The following is a 21,595-nucleotide window of genomic DNA, read 5'->3' on the forward strand; positions in this document are numbered from 1 at the left end:
TATTATAATTTATGATTTTGTGTTTCAAACTTTATCATACCCAGGATGTCTACTAGACTCTTGGACAGATTTAACTGAGTTATTCCTAAGAATTACAGGCCTACAATATAAAATGCCAAATTTCCAATGCGAAACAATGGACCGCTTTGAGACGCAAAAATCGGACATAATCATACCGCCAGGGAGGTTAAGCCCTACCTCTTTCCTTCTCATGTTTCTGTCTTTGCCTGATGTCCCTTCCCATTTTCCGTTAAGGTATACACTATGACACTCTTCCTAAATACCCAATACGCATCTGAGGATATTTAGTATAAATTGTTACTTTACATGTGGCATAAGTGGGATATGATACTGTATGTATTTTTTTATTCATGTGTTGGAAGTGGGAAAAATGTCATTAAAAATTGCACAGAAGACTTTAGGAACATTTTTTATTAGTGTGTCATGAATCTTCACATTTTTAGAATTCTAGCTCTGCTCTGACAAAGGAGCTTGATACAATATTTGGGGAAATACTTCATGGGTTCTTGGTTCTCTCAAGGCAAGAATCAAACATTCGTTTGCTTTATTTCTTGGAGAATTTGTCTTTTAACTTATTGGCAAAGCCGGAGAAAACCGTCCTGTTGAAACAGAAAAGAAACAAATGATTCATTATAAAAAATTCATATTTGTAACCTTGATGTAAATTATTCTTCTTATTCTTCTGTTATTACCCTTTCTACATTTGGAAAATGCCCATTACCATTTCAGATTCACATGTACAGTACATAAAAAAAATATTGCCCGCACCATGATAAACAATTATAAAATACCAACAAGTCTAATTTATTTTTATTTTTTTTGCTTTTTTCTTTTTGCATTATTTGTCTGCGTTTAACATTATAAATATGGTAATTCTTCTTGTTGGCATTCCACAGTCAACTTTAAGCAGACATTACCTGTACTTGCCTTTAAACTGTCCCAAAGGGACCCTCCAAAATCCCCAACCATATCCACAGATCTTTAGCTTCCGTCCAAACCAAAAACGTAGCATCCCTACTTGCATTAAGCCACTTATCTATTGTCTGCCTAAACCACCAGCATTGCGTTTTGGAGTTCCTTAGAAGACGGAGCAAATCATAATGGAGCAGTTTGGAAAGTCTTTGGAAATGTAAGCCCAGGTTCAAGGAGTTTCCTGGGTACATGCAAGAAATTGTGGGCAAATGTAAAGGTACATCAAGACCTTAAGGCCCCTACACACAATATGAAAATCCGATGTGAGAATTTGAACGGCCAGCTGTCTGCGGATTTTCGGATCGTTGGTATGGTGCTTTCGACAGCCAATTTCACTTTTTAACCAGACAAAAGCTGGATGAGCAGACTAGTAAATTTTTGGCAAAACGACAGTATAACGTCCGATTTTCGGATGATCAGTACAGAAAGCGTCACACAAAAGTCGTAAGTACAAACACGCATAGTCAGAATCAAGGAACAAGCGGTTCCTTGAGCGGTCGGTCTTGTAAATTACCATTCGTAATCTAGAATTAACATTCGTGACGTGGCAATTGATAAAATGTTGAAATGTAGTCCACATTCTCATCTTTAATTGGATAATAATGAAGCTGCTTTGTTGGTGATACTAATGTAGTTATGTCAAACGTATTTTAAAAGGCATTTGTTTTGTAGTGATATAAATAAATTTAAAATTATGGTGGTTGTTTGATTTTTTGTATAAGTTACCACAACCCCATTATCCCTGAGTTTTTAAGATCAAAGATACAACTATGTTGGTGTCCCTTGTTAATTTTCCGACTTTTCCATTGTGTTGTTTTTAATGTAACAGCCTACTCCCAAACTGTCACTTGAAGATCAGAAACCAGGGGAGTTGCTAGATGGCAAAAAGAGCAGGGGCTTCAGCCCGAAGTCTAAGGCCCGCATGGGGGGGGGGGGGCTGCGGCTGCGGCGCAGGGTTTTTTGGCTGGGCGGTGAGTTTGTGTGGTGGGGGGGTAAGCTCACTTGCTGTTTGCTGCCTGGCTTACCGGTGCCCATCAATGCTGACCACTAAACTCACCTGCCTGCCACACTGACCTACCTGCTTGCCACACTGACCTACCTGCCTGCCACACTGACCTACCTGCTTGACACCCTGACCTACCTGCATACATTCACTGACCCACCTACCTAACACGCACTGACCTACCTGGCATACATGCACTGACCTACCTGGCATACATTCACTGACCTACCTGACACACACTGTCCTACTTGACATACATACACTGACCTACCTGACACTCGCTGACCTACCTGACACGCACTGACCTGCCATACGTACAATGCCATGCACTGACCTACCTGACACGCACTGACCTACCTGACACGTACTGACCTACTTGACATACATACACTGACCTACCTACCTGACATGCACTGACCTGACATACGTACACCGCCATGCACTGACTTGCCTGCCATGCACTGACCTACCTACACTGACCTACCTGACATATACTGACCTACCTGTCAAACACTGACCTACCTGACATACGTACACTGACCTACCTACCTGACATACACTGACCTACCTGAAATACACTGACCTACCTGACACACACTGACCTACATACACTGACGGTAGTGACACACACTGACCTACCTGACCAGGTGACTTCATGTGTCCTGCAGCAGCAGCTCAGCCGTGGTGTGTGGTCCATGCCCATCATCACAGCAGGCAGCCAGAGGAGCGCCGAGTGGGTATCTCACACAGCGGCCGCATTGTAATTCCCACCTTCTGGAGCCTTCAGCGCCTATGATGGATGTCACACGTCTGCGCTCCCACCATTGGACCAGTGGGACGTCCATCAGCGCAACAGGCTCCAGAAGGCGGGACTTGCTATGTGACTCATAGCCACACCCGGCGGCACTCGGGATAAGATTGGTCCCACTCGGGGCTACTGATAGAACTGTGCCCACTCAAGCCCTGGGGCTTTTTGGGGACCTACTTGGGGCTTCAGCCACGGTGAGCCCCCCTGCCAACACCACTGTCAGGAACGATCTGAAAATCAACACTCTCCAAACTTCCACTAACCTGAAATTAGCAGAAGTGCCCCAAAGGTTGGCGCCCGAGAAATTAACTTCCTCTTTATACTCTCGTAGTACGTTGAGCAACAAATTGCGTATAGTCAGTATGCTAGACAAAATCCTGCACACTCGCTTTTGATAAAAATTCAGACGCTCAGTCAATCAAACCGTGTGTACGAGTCTTTAGAGCAGCTTTTCTCAACCAGGGTTCCTCCAGAGATTGCTAGGGGGTTTCTTGAACAAAGAGCAACTTCTGCCTCTGAGTTGAGCAACCACTGACACCAATGATCTTTTAGTTATCTGTAAAGCCCCATACACACTATTAGATTTTCTGCACCTTTTTGTCTTCAGATTTACCAAAACTATATAATAAGAGGTTAAACCTTAAAGCCTTATACACACGATTAGATTGTTGGCCAATAAAACCGTGAAATTTTGTCCGAAGGACATTGGCCCAAACTTGTCTTGCATACACACGGCAAACAATTGTTGCCCAACAATTACGAATGTAGTGGCGTACTATGTGTTTTTTCAGCTCTTTAGCGCCATCCTTTGGGCTCCTTCTGCTAATTTCGTGATAGCAGAAGTTTGATGAGTGTCCATTCGCGCTTTTAATTTAGCGTTTTTCATTTCGTGCTTTTCAGTTAATTTCTGAACGGCTGTTCGTCAACCAGCCATGTTGTGGAATTGGAGGAGATAACGTCTTATTATTGGCCTTGGAGTTATCGCTATGACATTATTTTTTTGGTTGACTAATGATGTGATTTGGTATCTTTTCTATATTTTTGGATGCATAGAATGCACTTTTTGGTTAAGTTCTATTGGCAGATAGCGTGTCTAATTTTATTTCTTTTTTTAATGCACAATAAAAAAATTGTGTAGAATAATACTTGGCTATGTGTTTTACTTCAAATGACAGTTCGGGAGTAGGCAGTTACATTTTAAAAAATACAATGTAAAATGTAAATGTAAAAAATACAATGTAAAATGTAAATGTAAAAAATACAAGGTAAAATTGACAAGGGACACCAACATAGTTGTATCTTTGATCTCAAAACCTATGGGATAATAGTATTGTGATAACTTAACGATATACTAAAAAAAACATAATAATATTATTCTTGATATCACTAGAAAAAAAGCCTTTTGAAAATGTGTTTGCAATAACTCCATCAGTATCACCAGCAAAGCAGCTTCATTATTATCCCATTAAAGAAGAAGAGAATGTGCACTGCATTTCGAGATTTCATAACTTGCCACGTTATGAATGTTAATTCTCCATTACGAATGCTAGTTTACAAGACCGACCACTTCCGGCTCTTCCTTGCTTCCATTTGCTGACATTTGTCTGTGGAAAATTTTAAAACCTGCTATCCAACATTTGTCCGGAAAATCCGACAACAATTGTCCGATGGAGCATACACACAGTCGGATTTTCCGCCCAAAGCCTGTCATCACACATTTCCCGTCGGAAAGTCCGATCGTGTGTACAAGGTTTCAATTTGTATGCAATCAGGTAGGACTTTGCACTACATGGTTTTGGTAAAACTGAAGACAAAAATTTGCAGAAAATCTAATAGTGTGTATGGGGCTTTAAGGTGGAATTCTTGCCAATGAACACAAATGTAGAGAGCATTCTTCTCAATGACCATCACACTAATGCACTGTCAGCTGTAGATATAAAAAAAAGTGTTTATCAGCCCCTTTCCTGAAAGAATACAGACAACGATCACAGTACAGTTTGCTTCTGTATTCTGTAATCACTGACACATAGTAAACTATGTTTACTATGTGTCAGTTTGTGAATGAAATATAGTAAACACTGTCTCTATATAGACTCCTATCTCAATCATCCACTGTGCAGTTCAGGCTGTAGAGAAAGGGACTTTCTTCAGTCCCTTTTTTCTGTCTCAAAAAAGAGACATTAAAGGTCTGTTGTTTAGACCCCTGATGTCTCTCCAAAGCCCCCCCCCCCCCCCCCCAAAATGTAAAAACAAAATGTATATAAATAAAAAAAATGCATAGTAAGAGCCCTTTTTACATGGGTTCTCTGGGCCTGCTCAGCGATCCCCCATTCGTCTGTTTTTGGTGGGATCAGATGGTGGTGGGTGTCAACGGACAGGAAGGGAAGACAAATTTAAATGTTGGCAGGTGCTGATTTTAGTCTTGTCTAGGGCAGCACAAAACCAAAATACACCACTGGGCTCCCCACCAGCAAAACCTTGTTCCATAGCAGGGTTTAACCACTTCAGCCTCAGAAGATTTTACCCCCTTCCTAACCAGATCACTTTTTACAATTTGCCACTGCGTTACTTTAACTGGTAATTGCGTGGTCATGCAATGCTGTACCCAAACAAAATTTGTATCCTTTTTTTCCCAGACTTAGAGCTTTCTTTTGGTGATATTTGATCACATTTGCGGTTTTTATTTTTTGAGATAAAAACTAAAAAATACTGAATTTTTTTTTTTTATTATATTTTCTACTTTTTGTTATTAAAACAAATATAATAAACTCAATTTTAGTCATACATTTAGGCCAAAATGGATTCAGTCACAAGCCTTGGGTAAAAAAATAATTCAATAAGCGTAAGTTATAACTCCCCCCCCCCCCCCCCCCCCCCAAATGACCCCATTTTGGAAAGTAGGCATCCCAAGGAATTTGCTGAGAAGCATGTTGAGCACATTGAACGTTTTATTTTTTTGGCAAAAGTGATTGCGTACATTTTATTTTTTTGTAATTTTTCAAAGTTGTCACTGAAATTTATATATTGCTCAAACACGCCATGGGCATACTGTATGTCAGGGATATGCAAATAGTGGACCTCCAGCTGTTGCAAAACTACAAGTCCCATCATGCCTCTGCCTCTGGGTGTCATGCTTGTGGCATCAAAGTATTGCTATGCCTCATGGGATTTGGAGTTCTGCCACAGCTGGAGGTCCGCTAATTGCATATTCTTGCTGTATGTGAACTTACACCCCAAAATACATTCTGCTGCTTCTCCTGTTTACGGGGTGTAACATTGGGCGATGTTTAACTCAGTGGCAGATGCCTTTTCAGTAAGTTCACAGCGAACAGGAACTTTCGTTTAAGGGCATGGTAGCCCACTTTTATTAAAGAAAGAAAAGTCCGATAACAGAAGAGTTGCCCACACAGGGGTTTCAGCTTTCCACAGCAACAATGTAAGTAGAATCAAAAATACCAAGCCACCTGGCTCTCTTTAGCAGCACTGCTGCTCAGACTTATGCTGCAGCCCTCTCGGCTCTATAACAGAGTTCCTGTACACCCAGTACCTCAGCACTCTTTTCCATCTTCCTTTTCCAGCCCACAAGCTTGGACCCTCTGTCTGCTCTGACAGACCGACCTGTGCAGACATGCACACTTCTCCCTTGCTCGCCTGGACTCCTCGGGTGGGTGGAGCCCAGAACCATGGTCTTAGCTCTGTTATAGAAAGAAAAGGGGTGGTAGGTTGCGCTATGGAGCTTATATGCAAGTGAATAGGTAAGAGCAGCCTCTATTAGTATCCACCTGGTGGGGTCCAGATGACGTCCTAGTGAAGAAACGCGTAGGGCGTGGCCTATCGACATACACCTTCAGCATAGACGGCGGGGAAGCCGAACGGAACGCTCGCAGCAGTTTTTCCACATTAAAGACAAACAAACCATACCGCTATTATTCCTACTCACATATTGTAAGTAGTTTTAATCTTTGTCTAATAAACTGTTTCTCATACGGTATCACACTATGGATGGTCCTCTTTTTTAACATGTATACTGTGGCACACTCCACCTGGAAATAATGAGGGATCCCCAACAATTTATCAGAAGCAAGCCAGAGAGCGACACAATAGCTTATATTGTGAAGGCTGATCCACCCCGGATGGGGTCTTTTTTCCGGTGAGAGTACAACCTAGAAGTGTCCACAATGCATGAAGAATAAGATTTGAATTTATCACATCCCTTCTCCCCATTCACGGGATAACCCCATCAACTGTATTTCACTAGAGACTTTTGTTTTAATTTTATTTTTTATTTTTATTTTTATTTTTATATTCATTTTTAAATTTTTATTTTCCTTTTTTCCTTTTTTTCTTTTTCCTTTTTTCCATTTTTGGCATGTTTCACCTGACGCATTGATATTTATCACTCATTTATTGTATTTTTTACTTGCTGCATGCATTTATTTCACCGTCACATCAGTGCAATTTTAAAAAAACAGCACAGTCAGTTCTGGTTTTATTCTTTATTGTCACTAGTATATTAGCTATATAAAAAAAGCACTAGCACTTTGTGTATTTAATGTACTGGTAACCGGCCATAATTTTTGAGGATTATAAGTCTTTGTTTACATATATTTTTGATTCGCACTTTTATAGCCAGCACGCTGGTAAATATTTATTGTTGTGGAAAATACTTTTATTCTTTTATTTTTTTCACTAGGGCAGCACATTACACACTGTCACCTTTTAAATAATTGGGCAGGTTTAATATTTTCAATTTATTTATTAGCACACCAACACAACCAACCCCATTCCTAATACCACCCACTAAAGAGCCCCTGGTGATATACTCCTTGATAATATATAGGTATAGCGCCAGATCTATTCACAGCAACCCCCCTATTTAGCTCTGTTATAAGCCCAGGACCCATCTGTTCAATCATCCAGCCAGACTTCTGGCTGTTCCCAAAACCCGATCCCAGGATTGGAGATTCCGTCCCACCCATAACACTATGGAATCTCCGGGCTCCAGGTCCCAAACTGGATTTTTTGAAGACAACGAGGAAACTGAAAAGCCAGTTTCCTCACAAATAAACAACTTTCCTGGAGCCCCTCAACCTGCCTGGTTGAGAACCCTGCATTCTTCTGCTGGTGGGGTACCATACTACCACAGGGGATACCACATGTGTGGGACTTTTTGGCAGTCTAGCCGCATACAGGACGCAGAAATCCAATCACTGCCTACTTTCCAAAATGGGGTCATTTGGGGAGGGGGTTTGTGCTATCTTGACATTTCAGGGCCTCCAAAACTGTGATAGGTAGTGAGGAGTAAAATCACCGTTTTAGGCCCTTAGAAATCCTGAAGACGATGATTTGTTTTCTGGGTCCCGTATAAGGCTAGGCTCCCAAAAAGTACCACAGAATGTATTTTGGGGGTGTAATTCCACATATACCCAGGTCATGTGTGAGCAATATATCATCTAGTGACAACTTTGTGAAAAAAAAACATTTGAATTTTAATGCACTAAAACACACTATATTGCCCAAATGCTTGGTAAAATATAAAAGATGATCTTATGCCGAGTACTTAGTTTTCAAACACGACATGCTTTAAAATTGCACAGAACTGTGCAATTGCTGTTTACCTATGACACGAGACCAACACTTTCACCTTTGCACGTGAACATGGGGGGACAGGGGTGCTTTTTTTTCTATTTTATTATTTATTTTGCTTTTTTATCAATTTTTTTTAATCATCTTTATTGTTATCACAGGGAATGTAAATATCCCCTATTATAGCAATAGGTAGTGACAAGTAAAATTGGGGTCTTTTAGACCCTAGATTTTTCCTCTACCCTCAAAGCATCTGACTACACCAAAATCAGTGTGATCAGATGTTTTCCCAATTTCCCAATGACGCTATTTATATCTGGCAAAACCAAAGTCATGAAATGCTTGTAGCTTCCGGTTTCCGCTGCTTGTAAAGACAGTCTAGTGGCTAATTAGCCACTAGGATTGTTTTTACATAAAAGTTGACCGCTGGCTGAAAAGAATGATACCAAGATGATATCTAAACCCGCAGGCATCATTCTGGTATAACCACTCAAAGTCCAATAACCACTCAAAGTCCAGCAGTACATTGCTGGTCCTTGTTGAGCATACCGTATTTATCGGCGTATAACACGCACCCCAAGTTTAGGAGGGAATTTAAAAGAAAAAAACTTTTAGGAGGGAAGTTTAAGGAAAAAAAACTTACATTTAAATGCCCACCAATGCAGCCTTGCATTGCAGCCTTGTCAGTTATTTGCAGCCTTGCATTGCAGCCTTCTATTCCAGCATTGCATTGCAGGCTTGTCAGTCGATTGCAGGCTTGTCAGTGTCATTTTAAAAATGACGCCGCCGAGCGGATGTCCTGTGTATCTCGGCGGCGCTCGTTCTTGGCCGTTCTCTGCGGCTTTCGGGTATTTTCGGGCGCACTCAGGTGTTCTCCGCTATTTTCGGAGCTTCTTGACGATTTTCGGCCGCACTCGGCCATTCTCAGCGGCTTTCTGCCGAAAATAGCCGAGAACGTCCGAAAATACCTGGAAGCCGACGAGAGCAGCACAGACGGTTAGGAAAGGAGGGGGATCGGCGTATAACATACACCCCAGATTTCCCCCTGATTTTAGGGGGAAAAAAGTGCGTGTTATACGCCGATAAATACGGTTTATTGTAATGTTCTATTTTTTTCATGCAGCCTGTGGGCTGAACGAAAAAGGAGATTGAACGGTGGGTATACCCACCATTAGAATGGTACACATGCACCATTTTTTTTTTTTACATTTGGTAGTGAAATCACCTCCTACAGCGCTGGAGTCGCTAATTCACGTGCTGCAGCTGAATGGTGTACCTGAAAAGCAAACAATGGTAACAATAAAACATTAACTCAATAAAACAACAACAATCTGTGCCAAAAAAAAAGTAAAAAATAAATGCCGAAGCATGGGGGCAATCCGCCCCTAATGCTCATTTGCTGTCACATACTCTCCAATAACAATTGGGTTAAATTGTGACAAAATGTTATGCTTCTTTTTTAATAACTGAAATAAGGTTTATCTAAGCTAACAGGCATTGGAATGGATCTTGCATGTCATTTCTATGTACAGCCTTTGCAAGGACCGCATTCCCAAGCCAGATGCAAATGGGAAAAAGATGTGGTGCAACGTCACTTACACATTTTGGGAGGCAATGGGCTAGGATGGTGATAGGATGGGAGGTTGTGGACTACCAGTGGTGACCTCTGTAGTTCTAACGCCTATATAAATTATAGGGGGGGGGGGGGATTTTTGCAAACAAAATATGATCTGGTAAAGCTTTGCTTTGACTACAGCATCTACGTAACCTTGTTTTTTGACTAACATTTCAATCCAATCCCCCAAGCATGTGAATGTAGTGGTAGCATCATAATGCTTCTTCTTTAGGCAGCATATGAAAATGAACCCTTTCACGTAAAGTGGTCATCAAACCTTTTGTGACAAATTTTGAAGATTTAGTAATACCAGTTTGCTCAAAAAAATAATAATTTACCTTGTTTGCATAGCAATATGTTTTCTATACTGTTTTTTTTGGAACATCTGGGGGCCTAAATTTGGTAATTCTTTTTAATAAATCGAAAGTATTAAAATTAGTCGATAAATAGATATAAATGTGAAAAAATGCTATTCTAGGATTCAGTGTATAATGTACAGTATTTTGTATCATTAATACTATTCCAAATATTTTTCACTATCATTTAGTATATTGTCCATGATTATTTCACTAAATTAATTTTCTCATAGTTGCTGAATACAGGGATCCCAAATATTCCTTGGCTTTATTACATACAGCTCACTGCTGTATGGTCTATAAACAAGCATGTATATTTTAGCATTCAATGGGTGTAATTCTCTGATGATGAAAACATCTTACAAAATAAAATAGTATTTAACTACTCTAATAAAGGGAACTTACACCCCCTTCCTGCCCAGGCCATTTTTCATATTTTTGCACAGTCAAACTTTGAATGACAATTACACTGTCGTGCTACACTATAACCATGTGAAATTGTTATCATTTTCTTTACACAAATAGAGCTTTCTTTTGGTGGTATTTAATCACTCCTGTTTTTTTTTTTTTTCCCTTAAAAAAAAAGACCAAAAATATTGAAAAAAAAATTTTTTCTTAGTTTCTGTCAGTACATTTTGTAAATAAGCAATTTTTCTCCTTCACTTATAAGCGCTGATGAGGCTACACTGATGAGCACTGATGAAGTGACACTTATGAGCACTGATGAGGCGGCACTGATTAGGTGGCACTGATGAGGCGGCATGAATATACTGCACTTATGGGCACCGATATGTGGTACTGATAGGCGGCACTGATGGGTGGCACTGGTGGGCACTAGGCACAGATAGGCGGCACTGGTGGGCACAGATAGGCAGCACTGGTGGGCAGACGTGTCCTAGCAACACGGCGCAGCTGTGACCGATGCGCTGCACGCCCCCCGGGGCCTCGCAAGAGCGGTCGTTCTGGGAAGCCGTCATATGACGTCCACCCAGAACGAGAGCCACACTGCCCCGCTGTCATTTGACGGTGGGTGGGCAGCAAGTGGCTAATTATACTCTGCATGACAGCTGGCTAAGGCTATCCTGGCTCACTGAGAGACTGATCCAGGGGTCGGTCCAAGGATCTGACAGATCCCAACTCTGTGGTCATGATGACGTGGAGCTTTGAGCCAACTTCTGTATTCCACAGGAGAAGTACAGCCAAGCTTTGGCTGTACTTCTCCTTTAATTCTTCCTGGCATAGATTCAACAAGGTGTTGGAAATATTCCTCAAAAATTTTGATCCATATTGACATGATAGCATCATGCAGTTGCTGCAGATTTGATATGGTGCATTATCCTGCTGGAAGAATCTGTGTACCTGCAAACTTATTCTGTTCTCTGTGATTGCCGTAGCTGTTTTTTCATTGTGATTGCATGATCATTAACCACTCAGAGTGGTTACCAAACAAAGAGGAACTTCACTCCCCCCTCTTAATTTTTTTTTACCTACCTAGCTGTACTGCTGGGTTGGGGTCTACAAAAAATTTTCCTGAAAAAGCTGTCATGCTGTCTCGGCAACATCTTCTCATGTCATATCGTTAGGCCAGTTTTCTTTTCCAAGTTCTTTGAGCCAGCACGCTGATGACTCAAGGAGGCACATGTGCAGTGCAGAAGCCTGCTAAGATATGCAACATCGGTATCCCAGGAGGCTTCATTGACAGCATTCTCAAGTAGAAAGTACAGGTTCTCTGCAGGAGAGCCCTTTCACCACAGCTCCCCCACCCAAAAAAGAAGCATCTTTGATGCTAAGTTGTATACTGAGGGGGTAAGTTGTGGGAAAAGTCTCTGTGTTCCCCAGCATATTGCAACACAGTTCATGTCTCTAACCTACCAATAATGTCAGCAGAAGTGCTGACTTATTATAGATTGCCTTAGTCCCAATGGGTGGCAGTTTTTCCTAAACACAGACAAAGGAAAGGGTTTGATACCTTGTGTTGGTGCCAGTGTCCCCAGCACCTTGAAAAGCGCCCTTGAGGGTTTCCCCAGCTTTATTTACAATTCCTTTCATTGACGATGCAAGAGAATCCATCATACTTTTCATTGGTGAGCCACCGAATTGAGCAGAGCTGGGCCCTGAAATATAAGAAGTGATAATTAACAAGCATTATTGAAGATCTCATTTAAAATAAATAGTTATGATTAAAAATTACTGACTCCAGTCAAAACTTCAGGTTACATAATTGGATAAAACCTGTCTGTTATCGGCAAATAAATAGGTTTAAAAAAAAAAAAAACATTTTAAATTGAAGATTGTACATTAAAAAAAATGAAACATAGAAACCAATGAAACACTTCATTTGAATTTCCAAATAAATGTCACTCTTAAACCCTCTGGGTGAGCACCTAGATATCCTTTAAAAAAACATGCATATTAATTTAGATTTGCTCCCCTTTGAGGCTATAACCACTTCCAATCTTCTGGGAAGGTTTGAGTTTGGGGGAATTTGTGGATGTTGGATGAGGATACCTGGCTCATGTTTGGTGTTCCAATATATGTTAAACATGTTCAGTAGGGTTGGGATCAGGGCTTTGTCCAGGCCATTCAAGTTCAAAAACAACTGATATTAAGCCATGACTTTATGGAGCTGGTTGTCCTTCCCCAAACTGTTGCCATATGGCTGGAAGTGCACAATTGTTTAAAATGTCCTTGTATGCTGCAGCATTAACACTTCACTGGAAACATCTGGACTCATTTATTGGAGTGCCCAAATGCTTTGGGCCATATAGTGTTTCATGTAGAGCATACAAGATTTCAATGGCCATCAGCTCTACAGAAACGTGGATAGAAGAACAGTTTTTCAAGTCAGGTACCTACAGTATGCCACTGGACATAATGCAAGAATGGAAGTTGCATTTATTTAATCAAACGTCTTGCAATTACAACTTAATAAATCAAAAATTCTATGTTGCTGACGTATTTTGGCCCAAACTTGTCTTGCATACACACGGTCGCACAAAGTTGTCGGAAAATCAGATAGTTGAGAATGAGGTGACGTACATCATGTACGACGGGACTATAAAGAGGCCAGTAGCCAATAGCTTTTGTCTCGTAATTTATTCTGAGCATGCGTGGCACTTTATGCGTCAGAATCGTCTACACACGAAGGGAATTTAAATGATCAGATTTTGTTGTCGGAAAATTTTATATCCAGATCTCAAACTTTGTGTGTCAGAAATTCCGACGGAAAAAGCCAGATGGAGCCCACACATGATAGGAATTTCCCACAGCACAATCCAATCGCACATTTTCTGTCACAAAGTCCGACCGTGTGTACAGGGCATTAGACTAAAATTGTAATATGCCTTCCATAAGCCTAGGTCTACACATATGCGGTGCTGGAAACCACGTAATTCCTGCACATTTCCTGCACTGCATTGCAATCACATTGTGTTTGCATTCCACTGTGGGTGTCAATACAAAGTTAACAACACCCCAAAAAGAATTGCAAATGCAGTGCAGTTTTCCGGCATCGGAGCACATCATAGAAAACAACCATGTGTTGCGGTTGCCGCGTGGTGATGCCTGCACTACTTTGGTGCTGTGATTTGAGCCTATTTAAAATAAATTGTCTCCAATCACACCACACTGAATCGCATGTGAATTGCACAGGAATGCAATGCGGTTCCTGTGTGATTTACATGCGGGTTATAATGAGAACCTGAGCTAATACAACTGTATGAGGTCAGTTACAAAATCTGGCATACCTGCTAACAGAGCGAGAGCAATAATCACCACCGAGATTGCAAGGAATAGCTTCATCTTTACCAGAACTAGAGATCACACCTGGAAAGAAAGAGTAGAGGGTCATCATGAAATTACTATGCAGAGTCATAAACATAATTAAAGTACAATGAAATCTTAAAGCTAATTTCTTGGCAGATGTAATAAACATGAAGACCAGTCACAGGATGAGGGTGGGGAAGGGACCTGTAAGTGAAAATGAAACTGCAGCAGTGATATACAGTATCTCACAAAAGTGAGTACACCCCTCACATTTTTGTAAATATTTTATTATATCTTTTCATGTGACAACACTGAAGAAATGCCACTTTGCTACAATGTAAAGTAGTGAGTGTACAGCTTGTATAACAGTGTAAATTTGCTGTCCCCTCAGAATAACTCAAAATAGGATGGAGAAGGAGAAGGACGTGGGGTGGGCCTTTGTGGGATAGCCAATGGGTGGATTCAGTGGGAAGCCCTGTAGAATGTTGGTGGTCAGACCGTGGGGGGGGGGGTCAAGGTTCAAAGATGTGTAAAGGGCCCCAAAATTTCTGATGGCTTTCCTGCTCTCAGCCCCCTAGTGCATAGCTTTGTATTTATCAACATTAAGCCACACAGTTGCACAATTAGACAGAGCATTCAGGTCAGTTTGTAAGTTGGAAACGTGCTGTAAGGACTTTATTCCACTGCATAGCTTAGTGTCATCTGTAAAGGCTGAAATTGTACTTTTAACCAGACCCTATATCATTTAGATATTAAAAGGTAAGGGTTCCAACACTGAACCTTGGGGTGCACCACCAATAACCTTAGACCATTCAGAGCAAGAATCCTTAACGACTACTCTTCAAATTCAGGCTTTCAGTCAATTTGCATTTTGCGTAAAATGTTTTTTTGTTTTTTTAAGCAAAAACAAATCTATGTGGTATTTTATTAGACTCTCCAGTATCTTCCCAACTATAAGAAGTTAAACTAACAGGTCTATAGTTACTTGGTAAAGACTTGAACCCCTTTTTAAATATAGGCACCACGTTGGCCTTACGCTAATCCAGTGGTACATTAACTTCAGTCATTTTTATATCTTTCCATCTATTAATTGCCCTTGTTGTTTTAACTTTGGATAGTAAAACTTTTTTTTTTTTCTGCCAGTAAATACCTTATACAGTTCCCTTTCCGGTTTCTTGTCTGGGGAAAAAAAGGCTAGGCTTATGACATCATGCATAGTTCTTGTTAGAGTTTGCCAGGAAGGGAGGTGGGGGGGATGAATCCTAGGAGGGCTAATGAGAGCTGCAGAGCTGGAGGTGTGCATCTGTGTGTCTGAGTAAATCCAGCTTCAGCTGCCCACAGTTAAAAATGATTGCAGCCCGACTCAGTGGAAGGAGATTTCTGCAGCATATTTGGCAAGTACAGAATCACAGGATATATAAAATAATATGCAAAGTGGTTGGAGGGAAGCTTCAGAATGGCAAAGATGTTTTTATTACAAATTATGTGAGCAGACCACAGTTCCTCTTTAACCACTTCAGCCCCGAGCCTATTTTTCAAATCTGTTGTTTATAAGTTAAAATATTATTTTTTTTGCTAGAAAATTACCAAACATTATATATATATTTTTCTAACACCCTGGAGAATAAAATGGCGGTCATTGCAATACTTTTTGTCACACCATATTTTTGCAGCGGCCTCTTTTTTGGAAAAAATACCCTTTTTTGAATAAAAAAATAAGACAACAAGAAAGTTAGCCCATTTTTTTTATATTGTGAAAGATAATGTTACGCCCAGTAAATTGATAACCAACATGCCACGCTTTAAAATTGCGCCCACTTGTGGAATGGCGACAAACTTTTACCCTTAAAAATCTCCATATGCAACTTTTAAAAAATTCGACAGGTTGCATGTTTTGAGTTACAGAGGAGGTTTATTATTGCTCTCTCTCTACATGTGTGGTTTAAACACCGTTTTCACATGCGGGCGCTACTCACGTATGCGTTCGTTTCTGCAAGCGAGCTTGGCGGGGCAGGGCACGTTTAAAAAATGTTTATTTTTTCTCATTTATTTAACCTTTTATTTTTATACTATTCTTTTTTTTTTTTTTTTATTGTGTCACTTTTATTCCTATAACAAGGGATTTAACATTCTTTGTACTAGAATACACTAAAATGCAATTAAAAATAAATAAATGTTGTTTAAAAAAATTTTTTTTGCTTTAAGAGCTATGGGCGGAAGAAGTGATGTTTTGACGTTGCTTCCACCCTGCGATGATATGGAGACGGGTGGGGTCCATCTTCTCCTCACACAGCTTCATACCACACACAGGGGTGGAGGCCACCGGAGCGCGGCAGGAGGGGGACCCTCTCCAACCCCCGATAAAAGTGAACTTGTGGCGAATCCGCAGCAGAGACCACTTTTATCTGAAAGCAGGCCGCGCGCTAAAGAAGAGTATACCAGAGTTATGGCAGCTAGCTGCTGCCATAACAATGATATTCCACTTCAAACAGCCAAAGTATAACGACGGCGGGCGGCCCATCTGTAAGTGGTTAAAGAGTCCCAAAAAATTTGAAGCAATGGCTTTGAACTGACAGAGCTCAATTCTTTTATGATCTGTGGGTGTATGCCACCTGGTTTTATTGATATTAATAATATTCTTATGATTCACAGTACATATCAAAGCAGAATTTTTTTTTTGCCACTATCTGATATCCAAAGGTTTACAGTCATTACAAAAATGAATTAAGGCACAATGATAAAAAGGAACCTGCTGTTATAGTTTATATTTGTAACAGGTCCTAAAAAATATCTCCAAACACCATATGGACATCTAACTGGGTTCATAACAGTTAACTGCACACAATGTAATGTGTTAAAATGCCATATAACATAGCACAAAATATTACTGCACTGTATAGCATGAATTAATATAGTAAATACCATATAACTTTTTATAACATGAGTGAGAACATGATATAATAAGACACATAAGATCAAGAACATGGGGACATGACCTCAAACTAGCTGGATAAAAGTACAAAACTAATCTTAGAAAGTATTATTTTACCAAAAGATTAGTTGATGCTTGGAATAGACCAGCCTTTTTGAACTAGGATGCCTTGGCAAATTGCCTTTTAGTCATACAAATACACAAGTTTTCATTGTGCACCATTAGAACCTTCCAGCATCTGACAACTGGCAGTTTCCTAAAAACCAATTATATCATAGGTTGATAAGGAGGACAACAGATGCCTGCACAGCATCCTTGTTTCCTCCTGCCCTGCCTCACTCCATCAACACTGGGATCACATTAGCTGAGTGAGGGAGAGAAACAGAGGGGGGAGAGAAACATTGGGATACTAGTCAGTACCAGTGTGCAAAGGTCTATTTCAGGGGTTTCCAAACTTTCTAAACAAAGGGCCAGTTTACTGTCCTTCAGACTTAAGGGGGGCCGAACTGTGGGCATTGGGAGCAGAAAAGGTCCCAACATCAGTGGAAATAACCAATGCCGCATCTTTGGTGTCCATTGGAGAAGTAGCATCCATTTTTGGTGTCAGTGGGAGGAATTCTGCTCCTTCGTTGGTGTCAGTTGGTGGGGGTGGGGGGGAGATATGCCCCATTGTAGGAATTAATGGATGAGTAAGTAAGGCAGTCTGCTTTCAGGGCCGATCACTGGCATGTGATCACTGCATGAGTGATTACATGTGATTGGTTGCAATCAGCTGCGGGAGCCATTCAAAGCATAGTAACCCCCGTTGGGGTTCCTGATCGGGTGGGCAGAGTGCATTTGCAGTTGTGAGTGAACCCTAAGTGAGTTTAAACATGCTTGTAAAGAGACATAGATCTACATGTAAATTAGAAAACCGAACAACAATTTATGCATTTTTTTTCGGATGCATTTTAAACCAAATCCGATTTGCATGACTGGTTACAATGGAGTCGGTTCACACATGTTTCGGGGCGGTCGGAGTCTGTTTTTTGAAAAGAGTCCTGTGCAATTTTAGGTCCTGTTCAGGTGTGAATTCAAGTAAAAATTTACACCTGGACCGTTGAACAAAGTTGCACTAAACTCCTCTTAAAAACTGCAAACCCGCAGCCGGACATGTGTGAACCTAGCCTTAGGGGATAAATTCAGAACACTCACCTGGCAAGAGACAAATTTCTTCTGATCCTGTGATTACAGGCACACATCCTCTTATGTGCCCGTGCTCCTCCCCCCATTGCATGCCCCCCTTTACATTTACCAGAAGAATTCCTACCCTCTCCTCCCATGAAAGATGAGGAATACAATCTCCCATTTTAAACAAAGCCTACAATTAGTTGATGTGAAAAGCTCTATAGAAAAGTAGATTGAAAAGACCAAAACTTGGTTTATAAGTAACAATGACCTTTCTAGAACTTCAGTTAAACTTTGCAAGGTGGAATTTATTGTTCCAAATCCTAAGATTGTATAAGGTGTTTACCCAGTCCGACTGATCCATGCATAACAACCATCTATGTTCCTATGTTCCATGCAGAACTGTCAACTATGACCATCTTAAAGTGCCACAGGTAGGCATGAAATTATCCCCTCTATGCCACCCTTTCTCAACATTTTTACCCTAGAGGGAACCTTGGAATAATGCTAAAACCATCATTCATTGGGGGTCAGTAGGAAAAATTTCCCCCTAAAGTGGTTTTCTGGATGCGATCCTTGCAAACAGATAAAAAGGTCATTGGTGCCATGCAGTTGGCCGTGCCAAGTAGTGCTGGTCTCAGAACTATGCAGCCCCATGAAATGGGAGGTTAATCAGCCATAGCACAAGGAGCCCCTTGCAACCACTGTAGGTACCATAGGGTTTTACAGAACCTGGTTAAGAATGGCTGCTCTATGCTGCCAAAAGTTGCCTGAGCATGAAATGCATTAAATTCATCATCTCATGCTAATGGATCTAGCTGAAGCATTATACTCTGGTACTAAGACTTTGGTTAGTTTTGAAATTACAGGTATGGTTAGAGTTGCATGTATTTACTGTTGGTGTAACACAAATTGCTCTCTCTCCAATCTCCTCAAGACACACTCCCACCTCACCTGATACCACAGTGCCTAGGGCAGCCACCCCACATGCCAACCCTTTGTCCCTGCCCTGGCATCAAGACTTTTGTTAGTGCTGGAGTTACAGGTAGGGTTAATGTAAAGCCCCATATACATTATTAGATTTTCTGCAGATATTTGTCTTCAGATTTCAGATTTACCAAAATCATGTAGTTCAAAGGCCTGCCTGATTGCATACAAATTTAAACTCTTAAGCTTTGACCTCATTGGTAAATCTGAAAACAGAAATCGCCAGAAAATCTAATAGTGTGTATGGGGTCTTAGGGTAACAGGATGCTAATATAATTTATAAAGATATTAAAACGTAAGGGTTCCAACACTGAACCAGTGTTGGAACCCTTGTATCCCTGTCATCAGTTACAACCTTAGACCATTCAGAAAGTGAAACATTTAATTCTAATTGGCTTCAAAAAGTGTGGGTTCGGGGAGCAGAGCACTGCCCCGAGCCCACCCAGTTGTGTGACATTAGAAAATTTATATTCGTTAATGTCTTCCCGTTTTTCCTCCCAGGAAGCTGGTCCTGATTGGCCGCGAGTTCTAAATCCTGATTGGCCCGAGGAGAAGTGACCGCTGGGACTCGGGAGGAGACTCAGGGGGAATCGCCTTCTGGATGGGTTAAGTGCAGGGGCTGATGGGCGATTGATCGAGAGATCGGGGAGGGTAGCAGTGATCGATCGAAGAAGAAAATTGAGCACCAGCTGCCACTGTCTATGTTTGTATGACCACCTTTAGAGAAAGAAACTAAAGCTACCTCTGTCACCATAGCTCCCAACAGTCCCTGATTTCAAGGAACTGTCCCTCATTCGGAACAAAGTCTATCTTTCCTCCTCATTTGTCCCTAATTTTGGTCTGATCTATATAATTGTATATAAAATGCACTACTTATCTTTAAAAATTGGATGAAAGATTTAGTTCTGTGAAATCTTTTTTTTTTAAATTGGTGGATTTGTAAATTCCACAAGCCAATATAAAGGAATAGTAGTGGTAAAAAAAAAATGTGTACAATTCTTTTTTAATGGGGTATGGCACGGGGTGTGTCCTATGCCTATATACTTTTACTAATACAGTGGTGTGAAAAAGTGTTTGCCCCCTTCCTCATTTCCTGTTCCTTTGCATGTTTGTCACACTTAAGTGTTTCGGAACATCAAACCAATTTAAACAATAGTCAAGGACAACACAAGTAAACACAAAATGCAATTTGTAAATGAAGGTGTTTATTATTAAAGGTGAAAAAAAATCCAAACCATCATGGCCCTGCGTGAAAAAGTGATTGCCCCCTAAACCTAATAACTGGTTGGGCCACCCTTAGCAGCAACAACTGCAACCAAGCGTTTGCAATAACGTGCAATGAGGCTTTTACAGCGTCCTGGAGGAATTTTGGCCCACTCATCTTTTCAGAATTGTCCTAATTCAGTTACATTAGAGGGTTTTCGAGCATGAACGGCCTTTTTAAGGTCATACCACAACATCTCAATAGGATTCAGGTCAGGACTTTGGCTAGGCCACTCCAAAGTCTTCATTTTGTTTTTCTTCAGCCATTCGGTGGTGGACTTGCTGGTGTGTTTAGGATCATTGTCCTGCTGCAGAACCCAAGTTCGTTTCAGCTTGAGTACACGAACAGATGGTCGGACATTCTCCTTCAGGATCTCTTGGTAGACAGCAGAATTCATAGTTCCTTTTATCACGGCAAGTCTTCCAGGTCCTGAAGCAGCAAAACAGCCCCAGACCATCACACTACCACCACCATATTTTACTGTTGGTATAATGTTCTTTTTATGAAATGCAGTGTTCCTTCTACGCCAGATATACTTGGACACACACCTTCCAAAGAGTTCCACTTTTGTCTCATCGGTCCACAGAATGTTGTCCCAAAAGTCTTGGGGGTCATCAAGATGTGTTGTGGAGAAATTGAGACGAGCTTTGATGTTCTTTTTGCTCAGCAGTGGTTTTCTCCTTGGAACTCTGCCATGCAGGCCATTTTTGCCCAGTCTTTTCCTGATGGTGGAGGCATGAACGCTGACCTTAACTGAGGCAAGTGAGGCCTGCAGTTCCTTGGACGTTGTTGTGGGGTCTTTTGTGACCTCTTGGATGAGTCGTCGCTGCGCTCTTGGGGTAATTTTGGACGGCCGGCCACTCCTGGGAAGGTTCACCACTGTTCCATGTCTTCGCCATTTGTGGATAATGGCTCTCACTGTGGTTCGCTGGATTCCCAAAGCTTTGGAAATGGCTTTATAACCCTTTCCAGACTGATAGATCTCAATTACTTTCTTTCTCAATTGTTCCTGAATTTCTTTGGGTCTCGGCATGATGTGTAGCGTTTAAGGATCTTCTGGTGGACCTTACTGTGTCAAGCAGCTCCTATTTAAGTGATGCCTTGATTGTGAACAGGTGT

The 21,595-nt window shown here is 41.0% G+C and overlaps 1 long non-coding RNA gene across 1 annotated transcript; it reads right to left on the reverse strand.

Moving 5' to 3' along the window:
- Nucleotides 1–417: 417 nt before the first annotated feature.
- On the reverse strand, nucleotides 418–18,387 carry LOC143933997 (uncharacterized). Its single transcript, XR_013263187.1, has 4 exons — nucleotides 18,253–18,387; nucleotides 14,108–14,186; nucleotides 12,331–12,475; nucleotides 418–620 (listed from the first exon to the last, which is right to left on the reverse strand). It is a non-coding gene; the product is annotated as an uncharacterized LOC143933997 (long non-coding RNA).
- Between the last annotated feature and the right edge of the window lie 3,208 nt (nucleotides 18,388–21,595).

The sequence above is a fragment of the Lithobates pipiens genome, unplaced genomic scaffold (genome assembly GCF_037356315.1).
Source record: "Lithobates pipiens isolate NorthernLeopardFrog02 unplaced genomic scaffold, aLitPip1_a1.2 Scaffold_27, whole genome shotgun sequence".
Classification (NCBI taxonomy): Eukaryota; Metazoa; Chordata; class Amphibia; order Anura; family Ranidae; genus Lithobates; species Lithobates pipiens.